Source organism: Megascapheus bottae, chromosome 6, assembly GCF_031878675.1.
Source record: "Megascapheus bottae isolate mThoBot1 chromosome 6, mThoBot2.hap1, whole genome shotgun sequence".
Classification (NCBI taxonomy): domain Eukaryota; kingdom Metazoa; phylum Chordata; class Mammalia; order Rodentia; family Geomyidae; genus Megascapheus; species Megascapheus bottae.
This window is the reverse complement of record NC_143514.1, coordinates 10,362,419-10,380,125: the sequence shown is the minus strand read 5'-3', so window position 1 is coordinate 10,380,125 and position 17,707 is coordinate 10,362,419. Positions and strand designations below refer to the sequence as shown.

Here is a 17,707-nt window from a genome sequence, read left to right as displayed (position 1 = left end):
ACTCTAATGGAGAAAGAAAAATACAGGTGTCTGTGATGTGCACATTGATTTTAGCAGTTCATCCTTAGTCTGAAATGTAATTGAATATGTGTTCAGATGGATAACACTACTTTCAAGAAAGAATAAGACAGTTTAATGCAACGGGAAGAAGTGGAAACATCCACGTATTAAATAGTTGTAGAGTTTGCTGATTGACAGTAACTCTATCTATATATCCTGAAGACTCCTCTCAATAACAGCACCATGCTTTTTCAATTGTTGTCAAGTTGACATGTAATATACCTTTTATAGCTTTTGATGTGATAGACCTCTCTTTACCCACCCCTGTAGGAGAAGGAATGAAACACATCTAAGTTCAAGGCATAATGATGATTTATAACCCACCCTTTGTGCCTTGTGCCTTCCTCTGAAAGTATTTGTGTGTATGTCTGTATGTAAATGCATCTGTGTATGTGAATGAACACACGTTCAGAGTCATTCAGTCTTGTAGAAGGGAATGATTATTTCAAGGATCTTCTGAGATGAAAACTTAGGGACAATTCAATGACACAAGATCCAAAAAATTCCTTACTTTATATTTAAATAAACCATTTTATAAACTTCTGTCACATTTTTAACACTTCCCTAAAATAGCTACTTATCACTAAAAATAGTTATTTTTCCACTTATTAGCTGTCCAGAATATAAGCCAAATTGAGATAAATAACCTCAGTATTTGCTATTCTTGTTTTTCCTTTTTTATTATTATTTTGTAGGTAATGTACAAACGGGTGACAGTTACTTAGGTTACTAAAGAGCACATTTCTTTTTGGATAGTGTCACTCCTTCCCTCACTCTCAACTTTTCCCTCCATCCCCACCTCCAAGTTGTGTGATTAATTTTCAACATAGTAGTGAATATCACCAGTGCTGCATTTGTTTACCCTTTGCCCCTCCATTTCTCTTTGTCACTCATTTTTAACAGCCATGTGACTTTTATAAATTTTATAAGGAATGATTTATCTAATAATTTCTTCCTTTATTTCCCTTCCATCCTGGGGAGGTTTCCAGGGCCTTGTGCTTGTTAAGCAAGTTATCTACCATTGGCCTAAATAAATGTAAAATACCTCAATCCTTTCTTTTTCTTGCCTGCCTGCCTGCCTGCCTGCCTGCCTGCCTGCCTTCCTTCCTTCCTTCCTTCCTTCCTTCCTTCCTTCCTTCCTTCCTTCCTTCCTTCCTTCCTTCTTCCTTTCTTTCTCTTTCTTTCTTTCTTTCTTTCTTTCTTTCTTTCTTTCTTTCTTTCTTTCTTTCTTTCTTTCTTTCTTTCTTTCTTTCTTTCTGTTGTACACTTGAACTTGGGCCTGGATGCTGACCTTGAGCTCTTCAGCTACCCCTTGAACCACAGGGCCACTTCTGGTTTTCTAGTGATTAATTGGAGAAAGAGTCTCACATTCTTTAGTGCCCAGGCTGGCTTTGAACCTCGATCCTCCGATCTCCTAGGTAGCTAGGATTACAGGTATGAGCCACAATACCTCAATCCTTTCTTTCTTACTGGAATTATATATATTCAAACATTTTTGATACTAAACTATATTTGTATTTGTTGTTTTATAGTATTATTTTTCTGTAATAGATTTCTAAAAGTAGGACAGTTAATTCAAAGGCATCTGTTTGTAGCTGTAGAAACACTGCAGATAAATGTCAATGCTCACAAAATATTCCAGCAGAGCTGTTTAGTGGTATCTCACAACTATAGCCCTAGCTAGTCAAGAGGCTGAAATCAGAGGATCAATGATTGAAGACAGCCCAGGCAGGAGACTATGAGACTAAATTAACACCAAAAATAAATTAATTTAAAAAGGCAAAGGTGGAGCTGTGACCCAAGTAGAGCACTAGCCTTGAGCAAACAAATTCAAAGACAGCAGTGCTCAGGTCCTGAGTTCAAGCCCTAGCACTGTCAAATACAAACATATATATGTATATACACTATATGTGCATATACAAAAAGGGTACATCATTGCTACATCTTATGGCAGCTGGTAAACCCTAGGGTTCTAATGCATAGAAGGCATGAAATAATACCACATATTTTATGGCATCTCATATTGTTTCTGTCCTAAATATTTATCTCTTGATTTACCTTATTCAAGGGGAATCTTTTTTTCTTAATGGTTATCACAATCACTTTTTGAGATCTTTTTAAACTTCTGACTAGGCTCATTTTGCCAATGAGGAAAATGAAATGTTATTTACCTAAGCTAGCACAGCTATTTTGATGAAAGAATTACTCCATAAACCAAATAATCTAACTTCTTTTTAAACCAATATACCACACCTGCTTTCCATCCCAAATGACTGAAGTCAACTTGGGGTAGTCAGTCTTGACCTGTGTCTCTTGATGAGGGCTCTCAGTCTGTTGGAGTACTTACTTGTAACCTCTCTGACTAACTTCAGTGCATGTAATAAATATCATCTTATTCGGAAAATATTCAAATCTGTGTGGTGTTCCATGTGTTACTTGTGAAAATAATGAATATGGAGAGCTAAAGGGCAAAGCCTCCTTTTTATAATTATAGACGCTGTTTCCATGTGAATAAGCAATCATCTATTTTTTCCTAGCCCACATTTTCCATCTTTTCTAATACAACAGATCAGACACCTTACTGTCTACAGCTAAGGTACATGTGATCTTCCACATTTCTCTATATATTAGATTTGCAAATCATTTCAAAACAAAGAATAAGATTACTTTGAAATTATTTCCATTACAAATTGATCCAAAACATTTTAACCCAATTAGAAGACTTTAATGAGGCTCTATGGTTAGTATTAGCATCTAAGTTGTGAGTCTTTAGTAGAATTTAATTTTATTAAACAAACACAAACTTATCAATATTGCAGTAAGTGAATTTCAATATTCTTTTTATGTACAGCTAGTGATTTGATACTATATAAATATATATTACTTTGTTTTTCTACCAGCAATGTTAGTAATAATAACAACACTATTCATTTAAAAAAAAACCTCTAGCATAACCAAAAAGTTTCTGTAGAAATAATGGTATTTTATTTATATGTCTTTTCTCTTTTCAATTTTAACTTCCCTTAGGGCTATTTTAGCAGACAAGTTGTATTTTTTGTAGGCCTGCAGTGTATAAATTACTCATTCTTTATCCTTCAGTAATCAGACCATGAGGTTTTATTACATTTAGATTCATCAGATAAAAGGCTTCTGGAGATCCATGATGTTTGTTTAACTCTCACCTAAATTTGAATATAATTATCTGGACTGCTACAAACATTACAGATATTAGCCCTCCATTTTGTTCCTAATGAAGTTGGTATATTAAAAGAATTTCCTTTATACTATTTTGTAGAATAAATTTCCTGCTGAAAAACATTAGTGTAATTATCCACAGAGGATTCAAAAGAACTTAGCTCAAATTTGGGCACTTCCTGAAAGCTTGTCAAAAAAAAAGCACCATCATGTATAAGCTTATTTTGAAATGTCTTCCTCAATAAATATATCTCTTATAATCAGTTATGGTGCCTTAGCTAGATACTGGTTTGTTCTTGCTATTCATTATCAAGCATTTAAGATCTATGGTCTACTGAATTTAAGACGCGAATTGCCTTTGATTGACAATTTACCTTCTACTCTTTCAATTTAGTCGAAACTCAAAGAGATCTTTCCAATTGGTCTTCTGAAGTGATCCCTGGGTTTTCTCTTTAATCTGCCCCCTCGCTCTTGAGACAAGAGTCCTATAAACTTCAGTCTTATAAGCCAAATCCTACCTCTCATTTGTTTTTCTAAGAATGGTTCTTACAAGTTTAACAATTCTTAAGTGTGTAAGCTGTCTTAGTTCACTCAGGCTACCATACTAAAATGCCATAGGCTGGTTAGATCATAAATGACAGCAATGTACTGATGAGGTTCAGAAGCTCCAGATGGAGGCACCAGGAGATTTTGTGTACAGTCTATGTTTGGCTTTCTAAGTGATACCCTGTGAGTTATGGCTGCTTGTAGTGATATACTTACAGGGTAGGAACAGTGTGGTACAAAGACATTGATCACTTTATGAGGACGCCATGTTAGGAAACTGAGTAACAAGGTTATTAGGATAAAGAAAGAGCAGAAAAGGACCTCAACAGACCTGATCAACTTTAATAGAAAGTGGAAGAGGGACTCCATGATGACCTGAGAAGAGTCAGGAGACAGGAGGCAGAGTGGAATGGTGGCAGAGATTGAAGTACTTAAGTAGGGGTAATGGGTAGTGTTAGGAAAATGGAGGAGAAAGACAAAGGACAAGGAATAGGTGAGAATCAAGTCTCAACAGGCTAGGACTCTACTGAAGAACAGCAAGGGGCAGCAACCTTCCCATGGAATCTAGAGGTTATGCAAGGAAGTGGGGTTGGAATTGGCCTTTCATGGTGTCTGAGCAAAGAGGCAGAGGTTATTGGAAAGGCTATTAGGACTGGGGTAGGCAGGTTAGGTTTACAGCGGAATGTTGACTGCCAGGCTCCGGTTGGATTGGCCTGCCTGCACATCAAGCATGTCCCTGAATACTTGGGGTTGAGTCTGACATCTGCGTATACCTTGGAAACAGGTTGTGGGTAAATCCTTCCTATAGAAGATTGTACCAAGAGGAGAGAGGTCGGTGCATGTAGGGTCCCAGGTAGCTGGAGGGTTCAATGTTAACGGTGGGTCTGATGCTGGGATCCTATTGTTTGAGCAAGTTTCTTTGCACTTTTTCTCAGGATCTTAGGTTGAGGAAGGAGGTTTTCCTATTTAGAATAAGATTGTGGGCTTAAAACTGGGCTGGAGAATTTCTGGAAGATCTCCTGAGGGAAGGGTAGTCTGTAGGCCTAGTCAGAGAAGCAATACGGAGTTCAGAGAACAGAGCATACCCCATCATGCCATACTCATGGACTCAGCATCTCGGTGCCTCTCACTTCAGTGATGCTTGCTTTAATAAGTTTCATATGTGAAGACAAAACACAACTTCTGACATGGCATAAACCTTTAGCCAAAAAATAAAAAAGAACATGTGCCATATGAAAATTATATAAATGATGAACAACAAAAGCAGCTGGCCTATGCCTATCTAAGATAGATGACAAATATATGAATTCTGTGTTGGAGCTGATGAACATGTACATTGCAGTTTTAGTTTCTGCTCTACTTTGTCTTTGGATTTTTTTTTATTTCTTATAGTATTTACCAAAAGGTCTTATAAATAAATAATCTCGTTATGAATGATACATTCCAAAAGTCCAGAATTCTCAGGTTCTTTTGGGTTACTTGGTAGTTTATTTTTGTTTTGTTTTTGCTTTGAATTTATCAAATATTTTCCGATGAAGTCACAATGGTCATCATCAGGTGTAACAAGATTATTCCTTATGGAATGAAAGAAACTTAAAAAACTCTAGAGGACAGAGACAGGAAGTTTTTCAAATGTCCTTAAGTTTACTTGTTTTCATTTCCTCAAAAGAGGCTGGTGCAAAGTAGTGTAGAGTTGAGAATAGGTTTGAAAGCATTTATTGTTCCAAAGCTAATTTTAACCTTGTGATAAAGATTGCCTTTTGTATTCAGTTGAATGTGATCCAGTAATTGTTTGTCAAAGCTAAGTGCTCTAGGACATAATACATTTTTTAAATGGTGTTTTGTAATTATAATACAAGCATTTTTATGGTCTCATGTAGGAAACTCAACTGTGGAGTGGAGGGTATTAGAAGTATAACAAAACAAGCTTCAAGCTTTATTATTTTAATTATTAAATCTCATAGCTGCTCAATTTATATGTAGGAGAGTTTGTACATAAGCTCCAATCAAAGATTTTATTGTTGTTGTTGTCAATTGTGGAGCTTGAATTCTGGGCGTAGGCACTGTCCCTGAATTCTTCTGCCCAAGGCTAGCATTCTACCACTTGAGCCAACACACCACTTCCGAGATTTTTGGTGATTAATTGGAGATAAAAGTCTCTTGGACTTTGCTGCCCAAGCTGGCTTTGAATCACAGTCCTCAGACCTCAGCCTCTTGCATAGGTAGGATTACAGGTGTGAGTCCCAGCCACCTGGCTAGTGATTTCTTTTTTTAACTAGCTAAATGGTTTCACTGAAAAAAAAATCTCTCTCCTTTCTATCCCAAATCTTCCCATATCCAGGAAGACATTGTTGGGTCAGGTTCCCCAGGCAGCCAAAATAGCCTTGTGTTGTGTAAACTGATTTTAACACAGATTTGAGATTACTTTTATGGACTGCAATATCTCTGCTTGGAAATATATGTTTTATAGTTGTACAAAGAAGTGGCATTTTGTTATTTTCATTAGTGTACACTGAAAATGGTGTTAATGACCATAGTAGAAGAACTTGTTATTTTATGTTTTTTTCTTAAAGACTAGAATTCTATCCTTCCTAAAAAAATTACTTAGAAACAAATAAAGACAGAATGCATATACTAATCTTGTTAGATTCCAGTCTTGGATTTTTATTTTATTTATTTATTTTTGGTTTCCATACTGGGGCTTGAACTTAGAGCCTAGGAATTTTCTGTTAGCTTTTTCATTCAAGGCTGACACTCTACCATTTATACAATAGCTCCATTGTAGTCTTTTTAGTGGTTAATTGGAGGTAAGTCTCATGGACTTTCCTGCCCTGGCTGGCTTTCTACTGTGATTCTCGGGTCTCTGGCTACTGAGTAGATAGGATAATACACATGAGTCACCAGATCCCAGAAAGTCTTATAGAGACTTAGCCTGCACTCTCCATATTACTACCATTTTTATGGACATATGCTGTCTTTGATTTTTCTGATTGAGGACTTCATTTTACATTTTGAAGAGAACTAGGTAAAGCATGATACAACTGTATAAATGAATAGTGAACTATTGCTTCTCTAAATTTCCCCATAATCCTCTAGCAAATTCCAATTCAATTTTCCTTTTCCTTCTTAATCTTTCTGCCATATCACTAAATCCTGTTGGTCAAGTAATACATGACATTTATCTAAGCTACCTTTCATGTAACATTCTCAAACGCCACATCAAGTCAACTCTTCCTTTTAACTGATTGGATTATGTCTGATCTTCTGTTAACCCCAACCTATGAACATTCTTTTTTTTCCCAATTGTCATTTTTAATTCTAGAAATTCTATCTCACTGTATTTTAAATTTAGCTAAGTTTTGAGTACCTCAGTCATTGATTATGGACTCAATTCCCTTTTAGGTTTAAGCACATTAAACATGTGTTACTGGCAATATGTTTCTTCTTCTTTTTATTTCTTCGGTGGTTTTCTTCTATGATGGGCTCATATTCCCTGGGATGTTTTTTTCCAGTCCTAAGTTTTGAACTCTGGGATTGGGTACTATCTTTAAGCTGTTGAGCTAGTTCTCTATTATGTGAGCCACGGCTTCACTTCTGGATTTCTGAGGTTAATAGGAGATTAAGACTCTCATGTATTTTCCTGTCTGTGCTGGCTTCAAACTAAGATCCTTAATGATTAGCTGTGGTTACAGACATGAGTCTTTGATGTCCAGCTTCCTTGTTATTTTTTGAAACCTGGAGTTTGGCATTGCTTCTATTAAATATACAAAGACATAATGACCAGGAAACACTTTTAAACCACATGCTTTCCTGGAGTTTTAAAATCCTAATCAGTTTAGAATTCTTTATTTTTCTAGTCCTGGGGACTGAACTCAGGGCACTGCCCTTGGGCTTTCTCAAGGCTAGATCCACTTGAGCCACAGCAACACTTCCAGCTTTTTCTATGTATGTAGTACTGAGGAATCGAACCCAGGTCTTCATGCATGCTAGACAAGCACTATACCACTAGGCCAGACTCCAAGCCCAGGTTTGAATTCTTGAGAGAGATTTACTTCTTTTTCACCCACAATTAATGGTGGAATGGGCATGTACCCTATTTTTGCCCTCTAGTCATTTCTAAGATATAACTTGATAGTATCTGTTGTTGTTGTTCCTATTGTATATGGAAGTTTCTAATCTACCTGCCACATGGCTATAACTTGATATCTCAAGTGTTCCTTTCTTGATATCTCAAGCGTACTTTCTTTAGAACATCAGGATAGGGTGAAACCTTAAGCACAAATACCACCTTAGAGCTAGTATGTCTTACAGGATCTTTGCTTTGTGTGTGTGAGTGTGTGTGTGTGTGTGTGTGTGTGTGTGTAACAGTATACTGTATTTATAAGTGTGTACTTTTCCTTAAAAAGTATGATAATTTTATATGTGTTATTTGAAAAAGAATTTTTGTCTAAATCATAACAGCATTTCCCAAATGGAAAACTCCTGTATAAATCTTTTAGAACTTACTTGAATTACATATATAGTGGCTTCTAGAATAAGACCAGAGAGTTTATGTAGATTTTGTAAAAAGTAAAGATTTTATAAAGAGTAAAGATTTTTCAAAAAATGTATTTGCCATTTTCAATGAATATTATCTTGTAACACTTGAAGGTAATTAATAATTATTAGAATTGACTCATGCTCATACCTTCACAGCTGCTATTCTGAGCTGGAAAAGATTTCTTCACAGCATATCACATGAACATCTTATAAGCAGGCCTGCAGAAATTTCTAAGTTAATTACAGTTTGGCAGACTGTATCCCAAATCTCTTATCTGAACACTGAACCCTATAATTTAATCAGTCTGTCTGTTGATTAATCACGTTATAATCCATCTGATATCAGCACTGAAAAAGCCCTTCATCTATGTCTTGTAAAACTTATCTCTGAATACACAGCTGTGGGGAGCTATTGGTATTAATAACTTGAATAGGAAACATAGCCCAATGACTTCTCAAAGCCTACAAGACAGGAAAACTTTGACCTTCTTACAAGTCACTTGGGACTCTGTACATTCTGACCCCCGCTTGTTAGTTCTTGCCATTTTTCATTTTTGGTTCCTTTCTCATACATTACCCATTCTCTGGCTAAAGTCGCTCACCTCTGAACTCCCATGACTTCTGGGTTGCCTGGAAATTTGACAAATTAACAAATATTTATCTATCAAATTTTCACAGCAGATAAGTGACATGCTATTTCATTAAATATCCTACAAGTTTGGATACATAGTGATGTCTACTCAACCCAATAGGAAAGGTCAAAGAATAAAACAAGACTAGTCTACAGAGTCACAAATCTCAGGGGTGGGGTGGGGCAAAAGTCTGTCACATAGCATTTTGCCAGCAATATACAAAACCTATTCAGAAAATGCACTTCAATGCTTCTTCAATGTGGGACATCAAATCAAGGAGGTTGATAGGCTCTATGTAAGAGAGGAAGACATTTGGCCAAAGTGAGTAGTAAGACCATACATCATGTGGATGAAACTTCTTCCTTAACATGGAGATGACATTCAGCAAAGTTAGCACCCATCAGTCGTTTCTTCAAGCCAAGATAAGTGATGAAATGTTTGTGTTTGCCTTCTAAAACACAATTGGTTGTTACTATGGGTTGTCTCCCTTTCTACTTTTTGCACTGTCTTATTACATTACCTCCTATTCCACTCATTTGGCCTGGCACACTCAAGCTTAAGTTGGCCCATCCATTTGTGTTAATGATCTTTAACAAACCAAAGCATGCTGGAAATTTAGATCACTTTCCAATTTCATGTGAGAAATGTGAGAAAACTTATGAAGATTGTAGGATTTTGTAGAGTTCTGGGTCCTAGAAATACCAAATGGATCATAATATTTTATTCACAGTTATGAAGAGTTTTCATTTTAATGAAAAGTTATTTTGTCTAGTTTTCTTTTTTTGTTGTTGTTTCTTTTGCCAATCCTGGGGATTGAACTCAGGGCCTGGGCACTGTCCTTGGATACTTTTTCTCAAGGTTGGGGCCAATTTCGTTTTTTTCTGTATATGTGGTAAGGAGGAATCAAACCCAGAGTTTGTTACACACTAGGCAAGCACTCTCACTAGGCTACACCCCAGGGCCCTATTTTGTCTAGTTTTTTTTTTAAAGCCATTTCTGTAGTGAACAATATTACACCAATGTCTGTGTGACATATACAGCTCAGATTTCTGTTGTGAACTTACACAATATAGTCCCTGAAGATTAGAGTCCTCTAACAATACTTTCCCAGGTCCAATTTCTCCATTTTTGTTTATATGAACATACAGTCGAATCCTAATTATGTCTCTTTTGCTAGGCACAGGTAATTAAGCAAAGGAGAGGTATCCAATATTATTTCAGTCCTTCTTTGACACAAGTGGTTAAATTTGACCCACAAATTTGCAAGACATGAAAAGTCTCTATACTACAACTTATAAGCTGGGGGCTTGTCAATTGTATAATATTGAACTTATTCTGAACAGGAAATCTGATTTCCTGCAGAGACAGAACACACACATACATGTACACAAATATATACACATACACACATACACACACATGCACAATAAAATTATACGAAAAAATAAAAGCACAGAGAAAAGACAGAAACACTGTAATATAAACTGGTTTTCCCTACTTTATATTACATAAAATTCTTCTTCCTTCAAGAAACCAGTGGCTCCACCTGTAATTCTAGCTACTCTGGAGGCTGAGATATGAGGGCGTTGGTTTAAAGCAAACCTGGGCAGGAAAAAGTCCTTGAAACTCTTATCTTTAATTAGCCAGGAAAAGAAAGCTGGGAGTATAGCTGTGGCTCAGGAGTTAGAGCATTAGACATTAAACAGAGAGAAGCCCCGAACAATTCCCTGAGTTCAAGCCCTAGCCCCAGAACCAACACACACACACACACACACACACACACATTAACTTGTCCAAGTTGTTTATTTTTCCTGCAACAAAAATGAGTTGTATCTGGCAAATATCATGTAACCCTTTTATGAATTACAATAAAAATATCAAAAAATAAAAAATTTAAATTTTAAAAAATGAGTTGTATAAATCTATAAGCAAATCCTATGGATAGTAAAAGATAGATAATTATACTTGTACATGAGTAACTAAACAACACTCTAAACTTTCACACAGTGCTAACAAAGACTATTTCTAGGAGAGGATCACAGGGTTCAATAGCTATGTACATATGGTCATACAAAATGATGCTTACCAAAATGAACTTCAAGAAATGGGAACAGGTTTTTTTTTCTTTCAATAGCACTTATGGCTGCTATTCCCTCCCCACACCTTTGGTTTATTCTCTTTTCTCACTTGTTTGGATTTCTGTATGCTTTGTCTTGTATAAAAGTATATCTAATGATGTGGGAAGAAGGGGAATCATAGAATTCGTGGGACAAATTATAAACTAATTCTGCAGTGTTACTTATTAGACACTATGTTGGAAATGAACTGTACAACCTGGGGGACTGGGAGTTCAGGAGGAGAAACCCTGGGAATAAATGAGGGAGGGAGTGACAGTGTTCCAAATGAAATCTACACCAGGTGCCAGTGACTTACACTTGTAAGTCATTGTAAGCTACTCAGCAGGCTGAAAACTGAAGATTATGGTTCAAAGCCAGCCCAGGCACTAAAGTCTGTGAGAGTCTTATCTCCCATTAGCCACTAGAAAGAAGTAACACTATTGCTCAAGGGGAAGAGCTCAGGGACAGTGCCCAGGCCCAGAGATCAAGCCCCACGACTGACAAAAAAAAAATAGAAAGATATATACTCATTACCTGACTTGGGTAACTGTAACCCCTCTGTACATCATCTTTACAATAAAATATAAATATAGAAAATGAATTCTAATTAATCCACATGCAGTATGTTTATCGACATGTAGCATTAAGATTCTCATTCAGATAACTATGTCTGAGATTTAGTCTTGGCTTTAATACTTAGTAGATATACAATTATGAATAGGTCATGGATAATTTTCTTAAGCCTTTGTTTTTCATCAAGAGCATGAAAGAGTTGTGATAGTTATATAGTACATACGTGAAATATTTATGGCCAAAGCCAATTACATTATTATCATTTCTATAGTTTTAACTGCACATAATCTTTAATAATTAGTTATATTTCTAGGTTAATATTCCTATTAATTTTTTCTGAGAGGGAGTGCTTGTAATCAGGTGTAAGCTTTGGCCTTCAAGTTGTCATTTGGCTTTTCCTCTCAAGCTAGCATAGTATCACTTCAGGAACCTCTACTTCCTGCTTTTTACCAGTTAATTGGACACCAGTCTCTTGGATTTATCTGCCTGGGTTGGCTTTCAATATGATCCTTACTTCTCAACTTCCTGAATAGCTAGGATCACACTTATATGAGTGGCTCAAAAGCCATTAGTTCACAAAGCAAATAAAATGCTAAATTTATTCAGAGAAGAGATAGAATTACACTGAAATGTAGGCCAAGATGGAATTTATTTTTGCTATTCCCAGGCTAGTAAATGGCAGTTATGTAAAGATAGAATTATGTTATGTAACATGTCTGGTTTCTGAGTTGGTACAAAGTATTCTCTTTTATGGAATAATGTCATATTAGATTTGATATAATTTTAGAAGATATTTGTATACTTAGATATATGATATATATAAGTTTTAGAGATATTTCAATATTTACAAAAATAAATATGAAGATGATTTTGAAATTCTGATTTATAAAAATAGTTAAAACTTTTCTTTTGGCAAAATAATCCCACAGCAGAAATTTAGAAACTTAAAAAAGAAATATACCTTAGACTTAACTCACAGGTCTTCAGGTAAACTTATATAAGCTTTTATGTAGGTTTCACATGCAGTAGACCACCACACTGTTCATTGAACAGAGTTCTCATTCTAACACTTCTATAGTTACTAATAAAGATTTTCTTTTTTTCATATATTTTTATTGTAATTAATAGAAGGGTTACATGACATTTGCCATATAGAAGGTACATTAATTCACATACATTGATACCCTTTCACATGTATCTACCTACTCCATGAGGAGACCCAATTCCTGAATTAGTTTACTTCCAGACATAGGTTCATTTGTCTATGATATTATCATGTTTCACTGAACATACATTTTTTGCTTATTTACCAGTCCTGGGCCTTGAACTCAGGTCCTGAGTACTGTCCTTGAGCTTTCTCAAGGCTCGGGCTCTACCACTTGAGCCATAGTACCACTTCAGGCCTTTTCTATGTATGTGGTTCCAAGGAATTAAACCTGGGTCTTCATCCATGCTAAGCAAGCACTCACTGGGCCAAACTCCCAGCCCCATTATGTTTTTTTTTTTTTTTTGCTTTAGATGTCATGTATATTCTTTGCAGAAAATTATCATTTCAACAATTGTTATATATTATGGTGTATGTGTTATAATAAAGTTTATTTTCATTCAAATTTGTTGAACCCCCCTATTCTTTTTCCAGCCTCCTTTCAACACGTTTCTGCAAAGTTTCCTTTCTTTTCTCTATGGCCATTGTGACTGTATTAATTCAGTAGTAACCATGGAAACTTTAGACTTTTTTTTATTAGGATGAGAGAGGTCAAGTGAACTTAAACAAACACATATGATCAGTTTATTACTAGTTAAATCTTGTTACTAATTCTGAAAAATCACTAACATCACTTAAGAGGTTAAGAGGTTGCTAACATTTGGTTTTATAATGGTAGTTTCACTGATACACAGAGGAGAAAGACCACCTCACATTTCCTTTTCCATAAGCATCTATTTTTAGAAATCTGAAAAAGGTTGTGAAGATTCATCTTCTTGTTTATAGAGGATGAACTCTTATCTAGTCTAACTATCCCTGGATGTGTTTATTTTGTTGTATTAGCTCCCTGAAGCTATACAAATATGCATTAACTATTAAATATTAAAGCAAAAATATTATCTTATGAAGTCATACTCAAATTCTACAATTCCCAGATCAAAAGTATTAGTTATTGCCCAATTATTGAAATTCTAGCTTTAATCATTTAGCCAGGGATAATTGGTAGTCTCATTTTCATTCATCTTTCACCAAATTAAAAACAAATTCTAGATGTCTCAGGTCAGTAAAGGAAATTTTTGTCAGAGCAGTACCAAAGGTTCCATAAATTATGAAAACAAAAATGAGTAAGTAGGTACAGTAAAATTTCAATGACTGATTGATTATAGGGCACTTGTACAGAATGTGTCTACTTTTTGTTGATTTTATTAAAATATAGATTTTTGCAATTTCTAGGAAGTGAATAATTGACTTACTGATAGCTCAAATTGAACACTGTAGTTATATATAATTCGTGTAGAGCATTTTTTATCTGTTTGAATTTCAAATTATTCACCATAGCCAAGATATGGGACCAACCCAGATGTCCCTCAGTAGATGAATGGATCATGAAGATGTGGTATATTTACACCATGGAATTCAATGCTGCCATCAGAAAGAATATTACCCCATTTGTAAGGACATGGGAAGACATGGGGAAAAAATCATATTAAGTGAAGTAAGGCAGACCCAAACAAACATAGGCTCCATGGTTTCTCTTATTTGTAACAATTAGTGTATGTGTAGGATTTTCCTAACAGAGGATCATAATAGCTCAAAAGCAATCTACATATGTCCATACAGGATCAGGATAAGCTAAATGAACACCAGGATATGGAAACAAGAGGTTTATTACTGTGATTTTTGTTCATAATGTACTATATGAAGCTATTTCTTTTCTCTTTCTTATCCCTTATGATTTATCTCATATTGTTACTGTACTGAATGTGGTACCTGGTATATTGTATATTTGTTTATTTGTAAAAGGGAAGGTAAAAGAAAAACAAGGTAAGTGGGAGAGAGTGGGGGGATGGAAAATGGGAGAAAAACATGGGAAGGTGTAACAATGTTCAAGAAGTAATGTACACACTACCTGATGAATGCAACTGTAATCCCTCTGTACATCACCTCATTTGACTGCTACCTAGAGTTGGACTTGGTCTAGTCTATGGCTTAGAAGTACTAGACTGATCATGGGTATAGGTTAAAAACCCATTCTATGTCTTGTCTTATGATATTGAAAAGTACCTTCATAACTTGTGAAAATTAGATCCTAGCCTGGGTCTCAGACACAAGGAGCAAGTAGGTATGGTTCTGATAGGCTCATTAGCCAAGAAACACCTGGTCCAGGAGGCTGTGAATCAGGTTAGGATTTCCCACCCAAGGCAACATGAATTTGGATCCATGTATTTGGATCCTACAGCTCATTCACCCTTAACAGATTAAGGCTCTATATCAGGAAGGGCTGTGAGGCCATTGTTACCTAGGCTTAACAGAGACAGAGCATGGGAGAGTACAATAATGGTCATGTGTAACCCTGCACTCTGCCACAGAATCTTGGAGGTAGGAACCATGTTAGGGTACAGAAGAAAGGGTCCTTGAGGGATCAGCAAGTAAAGACTTAAGCCCTAGAGGAATTGGCTAGTAATGTCTGTTCAGTAGCATAATAGAGTCAGGACACAGTAAATGTTTTTCCCTATGTTTCTGGTTAAGATCTCCTCTAGTGCCTATGGTTCATTTTAGGCTTCTTTAAGAAATGTGATGTATGTGCCAGCTGCATGTCAGACTAGCATCAAGACATGAAATATAGAAACAAAATACACTTTCTTGCTTGCAAATCTGATGCCCTATCGAAGATACATTCAAGAACATAGATAATCACAGGCCAAGCATAGTCGTACGTACATACCAGTAATCGCAACTATGTAGGTGGCTGAAGAAAGAGAACCACAGTCCATGACCACCTGAGCAAAGAGGCAATGAGAGTACCAAGTGTCATCATAAGGAAGGTAGAAAGTGTTTATGAGTCTGTGTCCTGTTAAGATTTTGTCTTGTTGAGATTTGAGAGTTGATGAGATTGAAAATAATTCTGAGAGGGACTGAAATCAAATCTGAAGAATGGACAAGCAATAGGGATGTTACTAAAATACCAAATCTTACCCTCATAGATGTCGAAAGTTATGCTCCCAGACCAGTAAATTGCAATGCACTCATTTAACCTGAGTAATTCATCCTTTGTAGAAATGCCTGATGCTGGGCATATGACTTGTCAAAGAGAAGGGGGACTGGAATCACGTCTTGGGTTAAGTACTGTTTGTGACTTGGGTTGGATTTATTAAAGTGAACTGAATTTAGAATAGTTAGCAGAAAAGAAGAAAGAACTTCAAGGCTTAAAAAAGGTAGCTCTGCAAATTGATACAGAAAAAAACAAAACAAAACAAAACAAAACACTAAACAGGCTTCTTTGAAGGAAACATTTCCAGAAAGTCTTAGATCATTTCAATCCACAAGAACTAGCCTGATAGGCTACAAACAATTTCATCAGGATGGAAATCTGACCCAGTAGTCTGGAGTGTCCCAAAGTGATTCTGTTTGTCACTTTGCTATTAAGATTGTGTAACAAGACTTCTCAATAGCAAATCAAAGTCAGGCTAGTGAAGATGCACACAAATACAATAGAAATGGAAAGACTTAATTAGCAAAACATTAACTGGAATGACTCCTATAAGTAAAAATGTGCATATTTGGGAAAGCTTATTGTAACATTTATACCATTTATTTTATAATACACTAATTCAAATGTAAAAGTGAATGTAAATTACCAGAAATTAACATTCAATGTGAAGCAAAATCTTTCTATCCTCCGCCACTGTAGCATTTGGCAGATTCAGGAATAAATAATGTTTTGTGGCAAGGGTATGCCTTATCAAACATATGCAGATCAGCACTAATTAATGCTAATTAAGGTTTCCTGTCTATCTAGTTGGAAAAACGTCCAAATGTTATGAAATCCAGTTAGTATGCCTATTACACTAATTGTTTTATATGGGGTGGTTCTTAATTAAAATATGTAAATTGACCTTAATTGCTATATACTAATGGGGGTTCATGTTATCTCAGTAAAAGTGACAAGATGGTGAGGAGGGGTACTTAAAAGACTAATTCTGATAAATCCTTAACTAAATGACCTTTATTCAAAATTAATTTTAATTGGAAGTTGGCAAAAGAAACATTTTTTTCTGTCTTTGTTTCTTTTTAGTCATAGGTAAAGGAAGAATGTTGCTCTTCATTGTTAATACAGCTTTAGAAGCAGTTGTGGGTTGTTAATTACACTTAACAAGCAAGTTAATTTTACTGTTTACTGTTTGTACTTATCAGTAAGTTATTGATATTCTCATTTCCACCATAGGAAAAGAGACTTTCTCCTCACTGAATATGAGTCTCTAGTTACAGTTCTGTAGTTAATTTGCTACTATGTAAAAGTTTGAAGAGTTAGTGATACACATTTTCCTTCCTAGACTGACATTTGAATTCATTTCTAGGAAAATGATGCATGCTTTTACTTTATAAACATTAGGACTTATTGGAATTCAGCTATGATTGGAGATACTTAGACTGAATAGGTTGGATGACATTTTTACATATTCCCTAATATGTTTTAATTTTTAGTTGTATTCCAGTTATGCTGTGAATGCCCACAACCAGTGTGAAGAAATTTAATACTTGAATTTGTTTGCTCTTTTCCTTTGCTAACCCTAGAATTGCAGTAAAAAATTACCGTTTCCTTTGGAAGAAGTATATGTTCCACTGTATTTAAAAATGTTTTAAAAATACATCTTTTGCCAGGCATTGATAGCTCACGCCTGTAATCCCAGCTACTCAGGAGGCTGAGATCAAAGCCAGCCTGGGTTTAAGGACAGCATTGGTAGAAAAATCTGTGAGACTCTTAATTACAATTAAATACCAACTGGCTAGAAGCAGAACAATGACTCAAGTGATAGAATTTCAGTCAGTCTTATGCCAAA

General features: G+C 35.6%; 1 protein-coding gene across 1 annotated transcript in view; it reads left to right on the top strand.

Moving 5' to 3' along the window:
• Dpyd (dihydropyrimidine dehydrogenase) overlaps positions 1 to 17,707 on the top strand; it is an 800,444-nt gene that overhangs the window by 419,878 nt on the left and 362,859 nt on the right. The window lies entirely within an intron of this gene.